The 18,904-nt window shown below is 36.9% G+C and overlaps 1 long non-coding RNA gene across 1 annotated transcript in view; it reads left to right on the forward strand.

The window, feature by feature from the left end:
* Positions 1-9,651: 9,651 nt before the first annotated feature.
* The window catches only part of LOC128852425 (uncharacterized), a 43,988-nt gene continuing 34,735 nt past the window's right edge, over positions 9,652-18,904 (forward strand). Inside the window, exon 1 of the long non-coding RNA XR_008450261.1 lies at positions 9,652-9,743. This is a non-coding gene — a long non-coding RNA (uncharacterized LOC128852425). The remainder of the gene's footprint in view (positions 9,744-18,904) is intronic.

Consider the following 18,904-nt stretch of genomic DNA (forward strand, 5'->3'; position numbering starts at 1 on the left):
GAAGAAAGGGCAATGCCGAAAAGTAATGCCCAGTTATCAAAACGGTCACACAGGTCTGTGGAAATTCAGAATGAAATAATCTCAGTGATTAGCCAGTCTAAATGTATATGTAATAACACATCCAGACAATAGTCAATCTTAAAATCAGTGAAACAAAGAAATAATAAGTCTCTTTTTGTTTCCTACCTCTGCATTATGTACTGAAGCATGTGGTGTATGCTTTTAAAACACCATGTGGCTTATTACACAAGATGAAAAAATGTTTAAATAATATTTTCTAGGTAACATTTGCTTACAGAGAGGGAAAAAATCAAAGAAAGGATACGTTGTAAGCTGAGAGAGGAAAATAAAATATCCGAAGTTAAAAACTAGGACTAATAAACCATTTTTCATCAAATATAACATTGCCAAACATAGGAATTCTTAATATAAGTGTATATTTTAAAAGTATAGCTGTCAATAAGATGTTTTATTCTTCAAAACAACTTTTTGATAAAACTAATGTTTATCTTTCTGGAAGCTTTGCAGGAACTGAAAAGAACCCAATCCCGAAATATTTTAGTCGAACTGGTCCACCTGAACTCAGTTTCTCAGCTTCTCATTCAATGAGATGTAAGATGATATCTGTGTCTGCAGTGCAGAGCAGCTTTTTCTGTGAGTCTGAGATAGGGGAGCACTCAAGAAAAGAATGGATAAGAAGTAAGACACTAACTATTACATGGTTTCCCTTTCCTAGAAATTTCATATTAGAGGATGGGCTGGAATGATAACAGCTGTTCTGTGATTTGGAATGGGCACCCCCAAAAGAACAGTGTTCTTTCCTAGACCTATAAATTCTAATATGAAATTAAGTCCTCAAAATCATGTGAGGGGTAAACTTGGTCTGAATGCAAAAGCCCTTGGAAACAAGGATATAAAATAAAAGCAATGGAATTCATTGTTACTTGGTTATTAGAGGTAACAGGGTAGTTTACCTTAGCTTGTCTTATGGAAGATTTTGTTCTCTTATGTGTGCAACTCGATCTTAACATAGTCTTCTATGAGAATAATCTACGAGCATTTGATACTCCACCAAATTTTTAAGTTATTTTTAATGTAATCTTATTTACATGGTTATATACTTTGAGTTCTTTATCATGTTGTTTATATCTACTCAGAGAATCACCTTTTTAGTGAGTTTATGAAAATACTGTATTTCAACGTCTGTCAAAGGATAAAGATTAGCTGAATAGACATAAGATGCCAATATTTAATATTTTCTTTTATTCTGTATACTGTGATTATCTTGATCCTCAAACAACTCTGCAACAGTTGCAAACAGTTTTGCAGACTTGTTTTTACTGCAAATTCAAAATTTATTTCATCTGAATCTAAACTAAAATAGTATGTAACAAGAGTGGTTTTTTAACATTTCTACCCATAGATGATTTAAAAGCAGTAAAAGACAGACAGATTCAAATTTTAAATTATTTAAAAGGCAAATGCAGAAAATATCATTCTGTTTTAAAGCAGAATAGGAATCTTTTCCAAATGAAATTTTTGAAAAAAATAGATGAACTAAGTAGCCAAACTAGGGCTTACTTGCAGGTAATGACTGCACTTGGAAGCAAGAAGTAAATATAAAGAACAGAATAGAATGGTTTGGGTTGGAAAGAACCTCAAAGGTCATGTAGTTCCAACCCTCCTGCCACTGGCAGGGACACCTTCCACTAGATCAGGTTACTCAAAGACACATCCAACCTGGCCCTGAACGCTTTCAGGGAGCTGTAATCCACAACTTCTCTGGGCACCCTGTTCCAGTGTTCCACCATTACCGCTTGTACTAACACTACGCTCCCTGATAAAGAGCCTCTCCCCATCTTCCCTATAGGCCCCCTTTGAGTACTGGAAGGCTTCTATAAGGTCTTCCCAGAGCCTTCTCCAGGCTGAACAACCCAAACTCTCTCATCCTGTCTTCATAGCGGAGGGGCCTCAGATCTGGACTCGCTCAAGCAGGTCTATGCCCTTCTTACACTGTGGACCCCAGAGCTGAATACAGTACTCCAGGTGGGGGGCCTCACCAGAGCAGAGTAGAAGAGCAGAATTACCTCTCTTAATCCACTGGTCATTCTTCTTTTCATGCAGCCCAAGGTATGATTGGCTTTCTGGGCTGGAAGCACATGCTGCCAATTCATATTCTGGTTTTCATTCACCAGTCACCCCAAATTCTTCCCTACTCCTCGCTCAGCATTTATCCATATTTAGGATTACTCTGACCGAGGTGCAGAACCTTTCACTTGGCCTTGTTGAAATTCATGAAGTTCAAACGGGCCCATCTCTCTTAGCCTGGAAAGGTCATAGATTGAATCATGGAATCATAGAATGGTTTGGGTTGGAAGGGACATTAAAGTCTAATTCTACCTCTCCTGCCACTGGGGAAGGACACCTTCCACTACATCAGATTATTCTAAGACCATACAACCTGGCCTTGAACATTTCCAGGGAGGGGACATCTGCTACTTCTCTGGGCACTGTGTTCCAGTTCCCACCAACCTCACAGAAAAAAAGAAAACATTTCCTTATATCTAATCTAAATCTATCCTCTTCCAGTTTAAAACTGTTACCCCTTGTCCCATCCCTTCAGTCCCTGCTAAAGAGCCCCTCCCCAGCTTTCCAGTAGGCCCCCTTTAAGTACTGGAAGGCTGCTATAAGATCTCTTTGGAGCCTTCTCTTCTCTAGGCTAAACAAGCCCAACTCTCTCAGCCTGTCCTCATACAGAAGATGCTCCAGCCCTCTGATCATATTCATGGCCAACCTCTGGACTCACTATAACAGATCCATCTTATTCTTATGCTGAGAACTCCAGAACTGAACACAATACTCCAAGTAAGATCTCACAAGAGCAGAGGGGCAGAATCAACTACCTTGACCTGCTGGTCACACTTCTTTAAATGCAGCCTAGGATATGATTGGCTTCCTGGACTGCAAGCACACATTGCCAGATCATGTTGAGCTTCTCTTCCACCAACACCCTCATTTTCTTCAGGACTACTCTCAAACCATTCTCTGTCCAGCCTGTATTTGTGCTTGGGATTGTCCCAACTCAGGTGTAGGACCTTGTACTTGGCCTTGTTGAACTGCACAAGGATCGCACAAACCCACTCCTCAAACCTGTCAAGGTCCCTGTGGATGGCATCCCTTCCCTCCAGTGCATTGACTACTCCACAGATTTTGGTGTCATCAGCAAATTTCCTGAGGATGCCCTCAATCCCACTGTCCATGTCTGCGACAAAGATGTTAAACCATACACATCCCAGTACCGAACCCTGTGGAATGTCAGCAGTCTTCACTTAGATATTGAGCTGTTGACCACAACTCTTTGAGTGTGACCATCTAGCCAATTCCTTATCCACCAAGTGCTCCACCCTTCAGATCCATGTCTCTCCAATTATAATGACAAGTATGTCTCATAGGGCACTGTCAAATGCATTTCATAATCACAGGTAGATGATGTCAGTTACCTTTCCCTTTATCCAGCAGGACTGTAGCCGCATCATAGAAGACTACCAAATTTGCCAGACATGATTTGCCCTTAGTGAAACCATGCTGGCTATCACCAATTACTTCCTTATTTTCCATGTGCCTCAGCAGTGCTTCCAGGAGGATCTGCTCTATGATCTTCCAGGATACAGAGGCTTGTAATTCCTTATGGTCCTTCTGGATGTCATCTCTTCCCTCTAAAATATCAACGACACCACTAAGCTTGGCATCATCCACAAAGTTGCTGACAGTGCGCATAAATGTCGTGTTCCAAGAGCAAGTGAATATGTATGATAACAGGGCTAATTTAAAAAAAAGGGAGGAAGAACCCTTGATCTTAAAAAGGCATTTTTTGAGTTTCCCTAGGTATTCTTTACAACCACTAACTCTGACTGCTCAGGGAGTGTAAAATTCTGGGCCTAGTCAATGGCAACAACTAGAATAAAAATATTAGTCTGTAATCTTCTACTGAGGCTGATCAGCCGAAAGTGATACTCAGAAAGCTTTAATACCTTTGGGGTAGCTCCATTCCCAGGGTAAAAGTAGGAATTTTTTCATCTCTCACTACCACAGAAATAGGCTTCATCCCAAGTCAATTATTTTTCTCTTGGAAGTATTTTTGTTAGAATCATGAATAGTAGAACAGTTTGGGTTGGAAGGGACCTTAAAGATCATATAGTTCCAACCCCTCTGCCATGGGCAGGGACATCCCACTAGACCAGGCTGCCCACGGCCTCATCCAGCCTGACCCTGAACACCTCCGGGGATGGGGCAGCCACAGCTTCCCTGGGCAACCTGTGCCAGTGCCTCATCACGTTCATGGTGAAGAAATTCTTATTTCTAGTCTAAATCTGCCCCTATTCAGTTTATAGCCATTGTCCCTAGTCCTATCACTACAGGCCTTTGTAAACAGTCCCTCCCCAGCTTTCTTGTAGGCCTCCTTCAGGTACTGGAAGGTTGCCACAATGCTCTATAATGGCATCAAATAGATGCATGAGACAGGAATAGGCCAAAGTCTCCAGGGCAGACCATGCCTTAGTTTCTGAGCTGGGAAAAGGAGCAAGGCAATTTTGAGTTCTGGCTAGTTGCGTCACATTTTGCAGAAAGAGCAATAGAATAACAATAAGATAATTGTATGGCGTGTACAAACCTTTACTATTTATATGCACCAGAAATATAAAGGAACACATTACTTTTCTTGATGACAAATGCATGAAGCTGAGCGTGGTGGTCATGTATTTCTATAAACTTGGGCTTGGTATTATGTTCACATTTTGCTTCACATGAAGTGTTGTGCAAACTACAGCAAATAGAGTACAAAATATAAAGGAATACTATTTTGATGCATTCAGTAAAAATAAAATAATCCACATTTGTGCAAGATCCTTACAATTTTCTGATGTGCTGAGCACAAGATGTGTACTGTTGCAACATGCGTTCAGCAGACATACTGCTTTGTGCAAAGTCCAGTGGGAAAGGCAAGGTATATAGAGGTTAATGTTGACATAAAGGCCAAATCCTGGTTTCTTTGATGTTAAGAGGAAAATTTTCATTGAGCCCAACGGGATTAAGATTTAGTGTACACATTCTTGTTTCTTTCAAGTTAGTGTAGTCTTAACATTGCTCAAATCTATTAAATAGTCTTTACTAGTTCTGCTTTGTTGAATGAAAGAAAAATTTGTGTTCAGAACAACCTTTTTATTCCTATATGTGTACCTGCCAGATATTCAGAACTCTGATATTTAAAACTGAAGTCTCATGATACCATACAAACAGATCCTTCCTTTTTCCTTCTGTCCAAACAAAAATCTGTAACAAGGAGGAAAATACAACTTGAACCAATAGACATTGAGTTTAAAATCTTTAATATAAAAAAACATTTTTATTATATACTTTTTAACCTATAGGTGTATATAGCAATAACAATCATGAGATTATGAACACTCAGAAAGGCTTTTTATACCATACCTGTTTTCAACCCTTCGAGCATTGTTTAAATGCCTATTAGGCTGTGTAAGCAAACAAATATTTTACATTTTATATCAAAGGATTTTTTAGAAACAATTTGTAGTTAGGAGGCTTTGGTTTACCATTATTTCTTAGCAGAAGTAGTGGTTTTGTAGTCATGTAGGCATTAAACAGAAGAATCAGCTTTAATGCAGATATTCTTTTTGCGATTGACAATTAATGTACTTGTGTTATGCCTGAGCAGGAAGACATATCATTTTCTTAAATGTGCAGGATAAAATCTCCTTAAACATTTCTATGCCAAAGAAGCAGTTAAAACCAAAACACACTTACAGAAAGTCTAAACTGATATGTATTCCGGCAGGAAACACAGAAATGGAAATGTAATCTTTCGTTTCTTTGTACCTGGAAGAAAGCACCTCTTATATATATTGACTTAAAAATCAATTAATTTTTCATGTTTTTGAAGAGCAAAAAAACAATGGAGGTAACACAACTTGTAAGTTTGAAGACTAGGAAGATAAATTTTGCTGCAAAAATTACATTTCAATTTAAAATATTTTTTCCCCAAAATTTTTTACAAGGAAAATAAGTTCTCCTTATTACCATAGATAAATATGCTAAATTCATTGCTGCAGCTCAAAAAGCTTGCAGTTGAAATACTGACAAACTAAAACTTCATTTTAAATTGCTGGCTGTTTAACTCTCAGCAAATTTGGGCTTTGTTTCTTTGATTTAAAAGATAAACCTAAAATATTTGCATGCTTGCATAACCTATGGCAATTGACATCAAGTCCTAGGAAATAATTCAATTGATTAAAAGATAGGGCTGAAGCAGTTGTACAAGCCCTCTGTCTCAACTGTGGTATTTTCACATTTGCAATTGCATTTTAGAGATCAAATGCATTAAGCCCTAAAGAAGCACAGAAAGGGTGACTACTTCAAAGGATTTTTAGGCTGAAAAATAAACATAAAACAAACCCCAATAATTTATACAAGTGTTTTACAACTAATTATGTACTGGGAGAAAAGTGTTCAGAGAAACAATTTAGCTTTTAGACTTAAGCTAACACTGCTTAACCATTTGTTATTCTCACCATTCTACTCAGTTCAGGTCTAAAATAGTCTATAATGCATATATATCGCTGCATAGATCTGCATAGATTATACACTAAGCATTTAAGTTTATATTTACAATTCAACTTCAGAGTTTCTCAAAAGTAGGTCTATTTGCATTGCTCCTAATTCTGCAGTAGGTGGCAGTGGGTAGTGGAGAATATACAAAAATATACAGTTTAGATGTCATCCCAGTTTTAAGGGAAGCTTAAAAATGGCCAAGTATTTTCTGCTTTTGAATTACGTATATATCAAACTGAAAGGAACTGTCAAACAGAATTTCTAAATTGTCATGGTTAACTAGTAGCTTTTGCAAAGTATTATGAAAATGAATTAAACAGATAATGGAGCCAAATGAAAATGCAAATACGGCACACATTTCTATAAGTAAGCATGAATCTGAGCTCACAGAAGAAAACTAAACTAAAGGCCTAAACTCAGGAGAAGGTTCAGCAGGGTGGCTTTATAAGTTAGGAGAAAGTAGCAAACACAATTTACAAACAGAAAAAGAAAATAGCCATTTTGGTTTTTCTGTATTTCTTTGAAAGTTGTATTAATTTTCAGTGTTGCATTCGCTTTTGAAAATAGCAATATAATTAATGAAGTGGAAAACAGCCAGGTAGAAGAGAGTTTAGGCATAATGATAGTAGGGTGGAATATTAACAGAATTTCTATAGGTGTATTGTGTGGGAGGATAAATTGGGAAGATTACAACTAAGCTCTGATTTTACATTCCTTGCACACCTGAAATATGGGAGCTTGAGGGTATACAGAATGTGAATTTGATGAAAAAAATATCTGTCAAAGAAGAACATTCTAAGTCTCGTTTATTATTGATTCCTGTTTCTTGCTTATCTGAAAATCTGCCTTGGTAGATTTGTATAAAAACTGCTCAGTCAGCACTGTTGGTTGGTCTCACATTTTCATCAGTGTAGTCTGAGCTCCAAATAGAGGACTAACACTTTCAGAAGTGCAAGGCATCCACTAGATCATGTCTCAAATACTTTGAACTGACAATAAATTACGAATTCTTGTTTTGTTTTGTTTCCTCTTTTAATCTCCAGCTTTTAAAAAATATGGAGATGGTAGCTATTGAGTGCACAGTGTTTTGAAAAGCCTGATCATGCATGTTGCCAAGGTGAAAATCCAACTGAAACTGTACAGCACTTTTTTTTGTTTATGATTTTGTGGTCAAACTCTGTTTCCAAAGATTTCAAAGATAGTTAAGTAGTAAGAAATATTAACTTAAATTATATAATTGTATTTAATGTTAATTCTGCAATCATGAAGGTTATCCAATGAATAATAGATATTATGTTTTGTATGGATTAATAGTTTGTATTACAAATAGGTATAAACAAATCAGCAGAAACAGAGGGAAAATGCAGACTCTCTTAAAGTTACTTGGAAGTTTTACATTCATTCAGTAGTAGTAAGATTATTTTAATCTCATTATGTTAGGTACTCGTCAGCTGGTTATCTGGAAAACTGAATATAAGGGCAGTGTTTTGATAAAACTAATAATTATGAATCACAATGTGTTTCAAATTAAAAAAAAGTGTGGAACATGTGGAAGAAATGATGGTCACCTCTTGCAAGAAATAGGCACCCTTTATTGTGTTCAGTTGAAGGAAAGGCTCTAAAGATAGACCACAAAGTAATAATACTTTCATTAAGAAGTGTTAATTTTGTGTTTAAACAAAAAAAGAAATCATTGACTCTACTAAACCATGTTTGAATGCTTTCTTGATTTACTTCTGCATTATCTAGTTCTATGCTGGTAAATTGAATGTTATCAATGAAATTGTGCTAGTTTAAGTTTAAAATCGTGCATTAATAACTTTGATTGTATTTCTGAGTGTTGTGTCTTTTCCTTTGATATTCATTTATACTGAATAAGATGCATCAAACTGCATTGTTCTCTTGCAAACAACAGTAGACCTCTCTTGTGACAAATCTTCAAACATGCTGAACAGTAGTTCACAAGACATGCCAAAGTTCTGTTTTAAATGTATCCAGATTTTCCATTTTCTATGTTGTTGTTTATGACTTTTTTTATACTTTTAGAAATCTTGCATTTTTGTTGTCTGATTAAGATTTGTTTTCTTTTTTCCTATGGATAAGAGGGTACCTTTCAATGCTGTGCATTCAGTTTATACTCATATGATTTTACCATCAATGTTTCTGCATTATAAATCTGTCAATGATTATTCTTGATGTGAGTATCAGTAATGATTTAGCAATTTTTTTAATTAAGGGAGTTACTATTTTTAGGCATCTAGGAGATCCTCATTCTTTCATAGACAATACTGCAAATGTCTCCAATTTTTTCTAAGTAACTTAGGGAAATCATGAAAGGCATAATATAGCATTCATTTTTAACTACAGATTTTCACATACACAAATAGCATTTGACTTTTAAATACACATAACTGCAGCACTGCTTCCTATGCGTTAAGTGCTGGGATTTGTTTTTTGATTTATTTTTTTTCAGATTGATCACTTCGTAGAATTTTCCAAAATCGGTGTTAAAAAATTCCACTCTTCCTTAGGTCATTAGAAGTTCTGTAAAATACCCTCATGCTGAATTGCACTGTAACTCAAAGAATCAAGTATGAAATTAAGATAAGTAAAAACTCTAAGAAAAAATCGAAGAAAAATGTCATGCTCTCTCGACTTTAGGAAGAAATTCTTCACCAAGACTGAAGACACTGAAACAGGTTGCCCAAGGAAGTTGTGGATGTGCTCTTCCTGGAAGTATTCAAGGACAGGCTGGATGAGATCTTGAGCAGCCTGGTCTAGTGGGACATGTCCCTGCCCATGGAAGGGTTGGAACTGTATAATCTTTAAGGTCCCTTCTAATCAAACTATTTTATGGTTCTACAATGATTCTATGAATATGATGTGGTTTAGTTCTTTCAAGAAAAAATGTCATAATTTATTATATGTTTTTACCAGATTAATGTAAATAAATTAAACCAGGGAAATGGTAATTTTTATTCTATTTATTGCTAACTTACCAACATCTTTATACTTCTACAGAAGAGTGCAGACAAAAACTCTTCAGGACACATGAATTGTGCTTACTCTGTCTATGAGCATTAACCAAACATCTGGTTCAGACTGGACTTCAAGGAGAGGTATGACTTCATTTGCCTATGCACAATCAAATAAGCACAAAGAGTTAAAGCTTGAGAACACCCCAGTAAGAGTAAGGGAGTGCCTAGAGGCTAAAAGTTCTGAACTGGCCTCATGCAAATCACAAAAGTTTTGCACCTTTTATGCTTTAAAGCCCCTCTGCTTTGACACGTGTAGAAGTCTCTGTGGAATTTTGAGTAACCAAATGCCTCTCTGCTATGCTTTCTTGGTCTGCCAGAGATAAGACACCATGTGTCAGGTTCCCTGATGAGATGAGACCAGAGCTGAATTTGGCCTAATCGCTGTCTCCATTAAATGGCTATAAGCCTGACTCTCTGTAGTGAAATATGACAGCTTTAGAAGATGAATTGCCATCACCAGTTTAGCAGATGTTGAATGATAGTTATCCAGATTACCTGCATGGTATTGACATAGAAGTGCTCAAACAATGTCTCAAACAGAGATTTGCAGATGAAAATATCTAGGAAAATTATTAACAATGAGAACAGCTTCATTTTTGTAAACCTGAAATAAGCTTAGAGCTGGGCATGATGAATGATATAGAAAATGTGAGTAGGAGGTGGCATGTTCTTGAACAGAAAGTTCTCCAGTATACTTCTCCAACTCCCTACGCAATCTCAGTTTTTAAATGTGTATGCCAATACATAGCTACTTGTCTGGCAGTGGAAAGACAGTTGTGGTTTAATATTGGCATTGGTTTTCCCTTTCTCCTAAAAGTTCCCAAAGTATAAGATTGGGGTGCAATATTTTTTATTTTCTCTTTTTTTCCTCCAAAATAAGGCAAACCGCTGTGCATATTAATGAGGACTCACCTTATTGATGTGATATAACCAGTAGCATAGGTTTGTAAAATACTAAACAGAGGTATAAGGATACTGTTCCTTCTGGAAAACCCACAGTATTAAAATTTTAAGCTTGAGAAAAAACATACTGTTAAGACAAAGGGAAGAACGCGATTAACGTCAATGAGATTATTTTCTCTGCTTAGTTTTAGTTTTACGCAAAATATCTCCAACTACCCTTCTTGAATCTAAAATGTTTAGAGAATAATTAAAACCAATAATTTTCTAGAAAATGGAAATTACCCATAGCTGCCTTCCTAGCTACCATTCTGTATGTGGACTGTTTGTTCCTAACATGGAAATGACTGATAAGTAATTGCTTTTCTTCTCCTTCTTTTCCATTTGTAATTGTCACTCAGTCCAGTCTTACTGTGCATGTTTGAAGTTTAACTCTTTAAATAAAACAAGAAGAATTTGAATGTCCAAAGGACAGAGATTGCCCAAAAATAAATATAGTTAAAAGAGAACAGGATGGGAAATACTGTTGATACATGGTATGAAAATTTAGCTCTGGCTAATGAAAGTGCTTAATTTTCTCATAAAATCAAGGACCTGGGTGAGATCTGTAAACTGCTCTGAAATAAAATGCAATATCATATGTTCAGTACTTAAAGCACCTAGGAAGCAACCTGCCTCATCCAGTGCAGTGAATAAGAACAACAGATTGAGCTAGCCTAATAAAACTTTAAAAAACTATAGTTCTGACGCTCAGTATGTCCTTGGTTTCAGACTGAACAGTGCATTGATTTCTTGTAATATTACAGAGGTCTATGTCTTACTCTTTTGTCTTTCTTCATAGCTTCCAGTTATCTTCCTGAATGATATTATAAAGGTTTATTTATCAGCCAGTTCTAACCTCTTTACATGCTTTTAATAGCTACCAGAGGTAGCATGTCTCTTCCGCTACTTGTCACTTCTTGTTGCTACTTACTGTAGTTGCCAATTTCCAGCTGACAGGATGGCTAAGAAGAGAATTTGCAGCACTCGCTTGTTATTATTTTTTTCCCTAACTTTGTCACTCATTGCTTTTTAAGCATTTTTGCTTTAGAATAGGGCTATTTTAAATTGTAGAAGAAATATTCACTCAGTAAATACTTTGACCAGGAATCCATAAACAATTTTGGTTCTGTATTCTAATTCCAAAGATGATCTGTCAGAATTAATTGAGAATGCTGTAATGTAATCAAGTCCAGTTCATTAGGCAAACACTTAAATTATTAATTTGAATACTGGGAAGTTCAACAGCATTTATGACAGTAACAAATACCAACGTATTTTAATTTTTAAATTCCTCCTGCGTACAGAAGTTGATGACCTGTTATTGCTACTGCTGATGTTTTACCTTTTTTGGAGCCTTTTTAAGTATCCTGTTCAAAAAGGGTTTATGAAATGAAAATGTATCTTTTTAAGAACAAGATGCTTAAAATTAATTACGTATAGAGTGTCATTTTCATTCTTGTAACTCTATTTTGGATCAAGTAGAGTTACACCAGAGGTGAACTTGAACCAGGAAGCTTAGTGTCACGCCATTTCATCAATTTACAGATCACTGTAAATTGCTGTGGAATTATTTCGCATAAATCTAGTGCTTTAGTATCTTAGCCATTCCCATTGCTTTAGTGCTGAGAAAAATATCCTCTTCATAAAATTAACTATTCCCACTCCCATATTTCATTGACTTTCATTTTTCATTGAAAGCCCAGCTGGTGTCTTTCAGCTGAAACTGAGACACCTAGTTGGAGGAAGTCACAAGAAACTTGAAACATATAAGGCGAGTTACGAGCGGTGGCCTCACCTCTATGATCAGGGGCTAAACATCTGCTTTTGCACCAGTAGCTCTTTACAGAAAACACTGGTGAAAATAATCATGGTAAAAGTATCTGATCAGGTCACTTCTCATTTTGATCACATGCAACTCATGAAGCATACATGCACTCGCTCAAATATTCATGTAATGGGACAGGGTACTCCCAAGACAATTTCAGTTCTTTTCTTCTTTAGTCTGGACTAATCTAAGTCTTTGGACTTTTTACAGTGATCATAATATTTAGCATATGTTTCCTTGGTTGTCCAGAAATGGAGAAGGAATGTCAGCCTCTCCATTCTCTCCAAATACTCCTGAACTCTGATGGTGCACAATTTGAGACATTCTGAATTTTTCTCAAAGCTAGTCCTTGGGTTAATGATTGGTATTCCTAATCACTAATGAAATCCAAATGTGTCATTTGTACCTATAATGGCCATAAGATGACTAACATATAAAATCTGAACTTCCAGGCTGCTAATGTGGTTCTACCCTACTCTTTCTATTTTCTACAAAGAGATGTTGACACTTTGTATTGTAGTATTATACACAAGGGCCCTACATATTGTGACTGAACGCGTCAAGCAAATAATACTTTAGCACATTGAATTATTTGTTATATAATCATGGTATGGGTTGGGTTGGAAGGGACCTTTAAGGGCTGTCTAGTCCAACATCCCTGCAATGAACAGGGACAACTAAATCAGGTTCTTCAGAGCTCCATCCAGGCAAACCTCAAATTTTTTCAGGGATGGTGTGTCTACCATCTCTCCAGGTAACTTGTTCCAGTGTTTTGCCACCCCCATGGTAAAACATTTCTCCCTTATATCATCTGAATCTACCCTCTTTCATTTTAAAATCATTACCCTTTGTCATATCACTATAGGCTCTACTAAAATGTCTGTCCCCATCTTGTTTGTAAACCCCCTTTAAACACTGAAAACCTGCAGTAAGGTCTCCCTGGAGCCTTCCCTTCTCCAGACTGAACAAACCAAGCTTTCTCAGCCTTTATTCATAGGAGAGGTGCTCAATCCCTCTAGTCAGTTTTTTGACCCTCCTCTGGACCCACTCCAACAGGTCAAAGTCTTCCCTGTGCTGAGGGCTCCAGAAATGGATGCAGTACTCCAGATGGGCTATCATCAAAGGAGAGTACATGGACAGAATCACCTCCTTTGATCTGCTGGCCACACTGCCTTTGATGTAGCCCAGATATGGTTGCTTCCCTGGGCTGTGAGCACATTAACAGCAAACATCCATTTTTTTGTGCACCAGTAACTCCAAGTACTGCTCTGCAGGGCTGTTCTCAATCCTTCCATCACCCAGCCTGCATTGTTACCACAGGTTGCCCTGACCCAGGTGCAGGACCTTGCACTTGGCTTTGTTGAACCTCACAAGGTTCACTTGGGCACACTTCTTAAGCTTGTCCAGGCCCCTCTGAATGGCATTCTGTCCTTCAAGCATGTCAACTGCATCACTCAGCTTGGAGTCATCGGCAAATCTGTCACGGGTGTACTCAATACCACTGTTTATGCCATTGATGAATATTTTAAACAGTACTGGTCCCGATTTCTATTTTGTCTGATTTGTCCACCTTGGCAACCTTAGCAACGTTTCTTTGTGTACATGTTTTTGAGTGATTATCTGGATTATGCTTGCCTTAAACTACACTTGCTTGTGTGGAGCTGAGAGTAGATTCTCTGGGGCTGGTATATCTACTTGTGAAAACACAGATATGATGAGTAAAGGAGGGACAAGTGTCTTTGCCTGGTACCCCAGGGACATGTGCCAGGACTGGCAAAAGGAATTCTTTTCTCATAAAACAAGTGGAAGCTGGGAGGCATGCTGCAGTAATTTCTAAAAGGTTCACTCGTGGGTTTATAGGATTAGTTGCAAAGTTATAGTCTTGCCATGTGTCACCTTTACTGCAGGAATTTTAATACTTTATTTTTTCTTTCAGTTATTATTACTGCAAGAGCTTTGCATTCAGTTGTAGGTCTTTACATTGGGTTTCACTTAGCCTTTAAATATGTTGACATTGTACGTCCAGTTCTAGTCTACATTTTACTAATTTGCAATGCTCTTATGTTACTTTGGTCTAATATTTTTAAAACTATAGTAGCATGTTTAGGTATGACACAGAGTATTGTTAGCTTCCTTAATAATTACAGTATGACTTGCATTTTTTCTATATTCATGTTCTCTGAAATATTAAAAATATTTGTTTAGTTGTAAGTCTTTGCCATATTTTAAACTGCAGCTTTTGTAGATTAAGTTGGTAGAAACATTTTATTACAAGAACCAGGGTCTTCACCCTCATTGCTTTCTTGGTTATTGGAAGGAAAATAACTGTATGTGAAAAGAAGAATCTTCACTTAATAAATGGTATCACACAATTAACAAGAAAAGCGTTCAAGATGAATGTTGCGTTTTGAGCTGGGGAAGAATCAGTAAGCAGTACTGAAGAGACAGATTTTAAAAACGCTTTTAAAGAGAAAGTGTATGGCATCAGAGAAAGGAATTGAAATTAGTTTCACAGCTAGAGCAGAATGTACTGGAAAATAGCAGAGAAATGTATGGGCATCATTTTTAGAAAAGTCAAACCCAGTGGACAAAGTGGTTAGCACCAGCTCAGCAATGAGCTGATGTCTCTTCACAAGGGTGCATGCAGAACAAGGCTTGGCAAGAAGGTTTATTCCCCAATAGCCTTACATCTCAAATCCTCTCTGGTCATTTGATCTAGCTCACACATAAGCACACACATATACACACACGCATGCATTCACTTGCATGCAAACACCCTTGACTGTGTGGATGAGCACATGTATATGTATACCTATTATTGTGACCTGTCAAGCATGCCACTTTTGCCTTTCATCATATATCCTGCCATGTACATTTTGTGTCAGTAGTTTCAGCTGCTGAGAAACCTGTATATAGAAATAGTATAGAAATAATTGTGCTTAGCTTGCGATTTACTAATTTTATGAGTCACATATGTAGATTTTAAAAAATCTATATTTCATCTGTTAAAAATAATTAGTGGGGAAAATTGAGCAAGAAAATATTGTGAGATTAAATCTTTGTTTTGCAATTAACTGATTTCAAAGATTCTGTTGTTGCAAATGGGCTGTAAAACTACTGTAGGAGCCTTCCTAGACAATGTTTGTACTTAGACTTATATTACTGGTATAATAATGTCATGTTTTATATGCGTACTTAGTACTTTTTACACCTCTCTGATAAGATTTCTGCTAAAGAAATATGAATATTTTTGCTTTATCACTTTTTGTTCTGTATAGCAAAAGCAGGCCATAGCTAAATCAGAGTAATTTCTGTTCTTCCTTGTCCTTCTTGAATGTTTAGTGTTTAATGTCAAGAGGGCTAAAGAGACTTTATTTCCTATCTTTCCCCCATTAATCCTATCTTCCAACCCCTTTTGACAATGGTCCTGTTTGACCTCCCTATCAATCCCAGATCTGATATGTCTTCCCTTCAAAGTCTGAATGGTGTCAAAAAGACAAAGTTAATGAGGTGGAAGTGGGAGGTTAGCATCTTTCTTCAAGGTTTCACACTTCTGAACAAAAAGAAGAAATTTGACTCCATTAACTTCACTGACTGTTGAAAAGCGTTAACACTAAACAGCAACTAGATTCAGTAAAGCTCCTGTGAACAATCCATGGTTCCAATGTTATTCGTATTGCTTAAGGTGTGTAGGCACACAGAAGCACACAGAAAGTATGACAAAATTAACTCATTAAAAGAAATATAGTTTTTAATTTTTTTTCTAACAGTTTCCTGATTAAGATTTCCCCAAACAATCGAAGTAAAGAACATGTATCAGAATTTATGTATTCCTTAATTCCATTGCTGTTTGAAAAATCTAGAATTCAATAATATTTTAATTTCTAATTTTTAAAACAAAAAGTAACACAATGTTTTATTTTTCTCATTATATTAATACAGTTCCTTTATAAATTTTGACAATTATGGGATCCTGGATTGCAATGGTGAGTTTTGACCATTTGAATATCCTAATCTAAATTTAGACTTCTCATCTTCCTCTCCAGCCTGTTTAGAGCATTCAACAGCATAACTGCGTTAGCACAGTGGCTTTGTCTCACAGCAGCCCACAAACATTAGATAACTCTCATCAGAAATGTATAAAGGAGTTGTTGTTAAATATTATTAGGCAGCTTTGTACATGAGTAAATGTGGGCATAGGGGGAAGTTAAATTGTTTTGCCATGTTTTCACAGCAAGTCTGTGTCAGTTGTAGGAACTGAAATTAAGGGTTCTTGGTCTTAAGCACATTACCTACTACTGTCTTTGTAAAAAGACCAGCGTTTCTTGAAGGACTGCTGTGTGTATTATTACTCCTTTATATCATTTCAGTTCTGAGGGTGTACAATGTATTGAATAATGAAATTAGGGCTTTGTGAAGGATGGCTAAACCACAAAATATTCACTAGGGTAAGCTTACTTATAATAGTGATCTTTTGGGGGGGCAGGGTGGAGGAAGGAAAAGAAAGACCTCCTCTCTTTTAAAAAAGCATTTTATGCAACAGAGCCAAGATCATGTTTTCTCTCCCTCCCCCATTCACCACCACCCCCCCTTTCCCGCCCATTTACCAGTATTTTTCTTATGTGATTGAAAATCCCTTGGTTTTGCTCAGGGGAAAAGCCTCATGCTGAGAAGTAAGGGATCCCAGTTGTACACTTAATCAAAGTGGCATGCTCCACACTTTGTTTCAGAGTAATTTCCGTAGCAAACTCATGTGATCTGTATGTTTCGCTTGCATGAATCAACTCCAAAGTTTGAAATTGACTCAGTTGTTACTCCTGCTGACAGGCAAAGGAAAACTTTTTTGGGGGGGAAGAAGGGGGGTGCGGTTCAACTCAAATCAGGCTGCTGAAAGGAAATGAAAAGGATGATTTGAAAACCACAAATACTGGGATGAAAGATTACAGATGCTGAACAATAAATGTCCACAGTAAATTGTTGATTGGAATATCTGTATTAGGTGATGTTTGTAGTGTCTACATGTAGGATGATGGAAAACATAGATAGATTATGGCAGTGAACAATGGAGTCTGATTCTTTGTTTCCACTTTTCAAAGGCTTTTCCCCCCCTTTTTTTTTTTTTTTTTTTTTTTTTTTTTGATAAGGCCCAGGAAATTGTTAGCGACACGCTGGTGGGAACCTATGGAAAAGAATACACACTGTATCAATGGTGCAGTTCTTATCCCAAGAGCTGTGTTGGTGGGTGTGGGAATAGCGTGCTTTCAATGTGAGCTGTTGCAATGAGATAGCATTGAGAAACCAGGGCAGAGAACAGCACAGATTTAGTCTAGGGAACTAAGGCCTTTATCCAACAGTAATGTGTGTGTAAGGACAGACAATGTAACACTATATTTGGTTTAACAACAAAGCACTGTAAAAGGATTTGATAGTAAGGGACTGGCAGAAAAGCTGAATGTATCTGCACAGTGCAGTAAGTATTTTTTTAAAAGGTATTTAAGTGATATACTTACTACTTAAAAAGACAGTATTTAATATTAGCTATGATAGACATTATTTTAGAGCAGGGTTGTTTAACAACAGTTAAAGTTTATTAAGCAAAGGACTCAAAAGGCAGTATTATGTTGCAACATGGGAATAAGAAGCAAGAAGAAGCACATGTGGAAAAGCAGGAGTGACAGGTCTTTTTCATTACTGCTTTTGATTTCTAGATACATTTATGGCAAAAATCACTGGGAAATAACTGAAAAATATTCATCTCTGCCTCCCATTCTGTATCTGCCTATTTTGTTGTGATATCTAAATGACAGCAAGTTTTGGCTGCAGCTTTGGCAAGACACCACATATTTGTTGGAGCTACTTGGGCTTAAAATGAGCAAATGTCTTCATGAAGCCTACCAGGGTAGATATTGCTACAGCATATGCATGCTGGTTTTACTTCAGTAGGAAATAGCATTTGTGTTGTCTGTATAGCAGCTGTCATGACCAATGAAACTTAAAATGCTAAGTTTTGTAAATCCTCAATATTCCACTACTAGCATATTCAGCCAAAGATGTGAGTTCTAATACGACCCTGTATGTCAGGAGCAGTTCTGCTATGGGAAAGATTATGGAGTATGAAATTCAGTGTGGATCTGTGTTTTGTCCGTGTGTCTGGAGAAATGTCCCCCTTTTCTAGCACAGGAAAGTAGTCTGGCAATGCAGGTGAAGATCAGTTAGGGATGTGGGCAGCTTTTCGTGTTTAATATTTGGTATTTACTGGACAGGACTTTTGAAGATCCCAGCAAAGGCATCGCTGACTAAGAAAAGATTATGTAAATGGATGCTTAAGTTAAAAATGCGTAGATCTCCTTGCAGAGTTGGTGAAAGTTTCTGTTGAATTGAGAAAGTTGTATAGCTAACCTCCTTGGCAGTGTGGGGACCTATCTCTAAACTTAAGATACCAAATTGTTATTTTATGGTTTCGTGACCTGCATGA

This window comes from Cuculus canorus, chromosome 5 (assembly GCF_017976375.1).
Source record: "Cuculus canorus isolate bCucCan1 chromosome 5, bCucCan1.pri, whole genome shotgun sequence".
Taxonomy (NCBI): domain Eukaryota; kingdom Metazoa; phylum Chordata; class Aves; order Cuculiformes; family Cuculidae; genus Cuculus; species Cuculus canorus.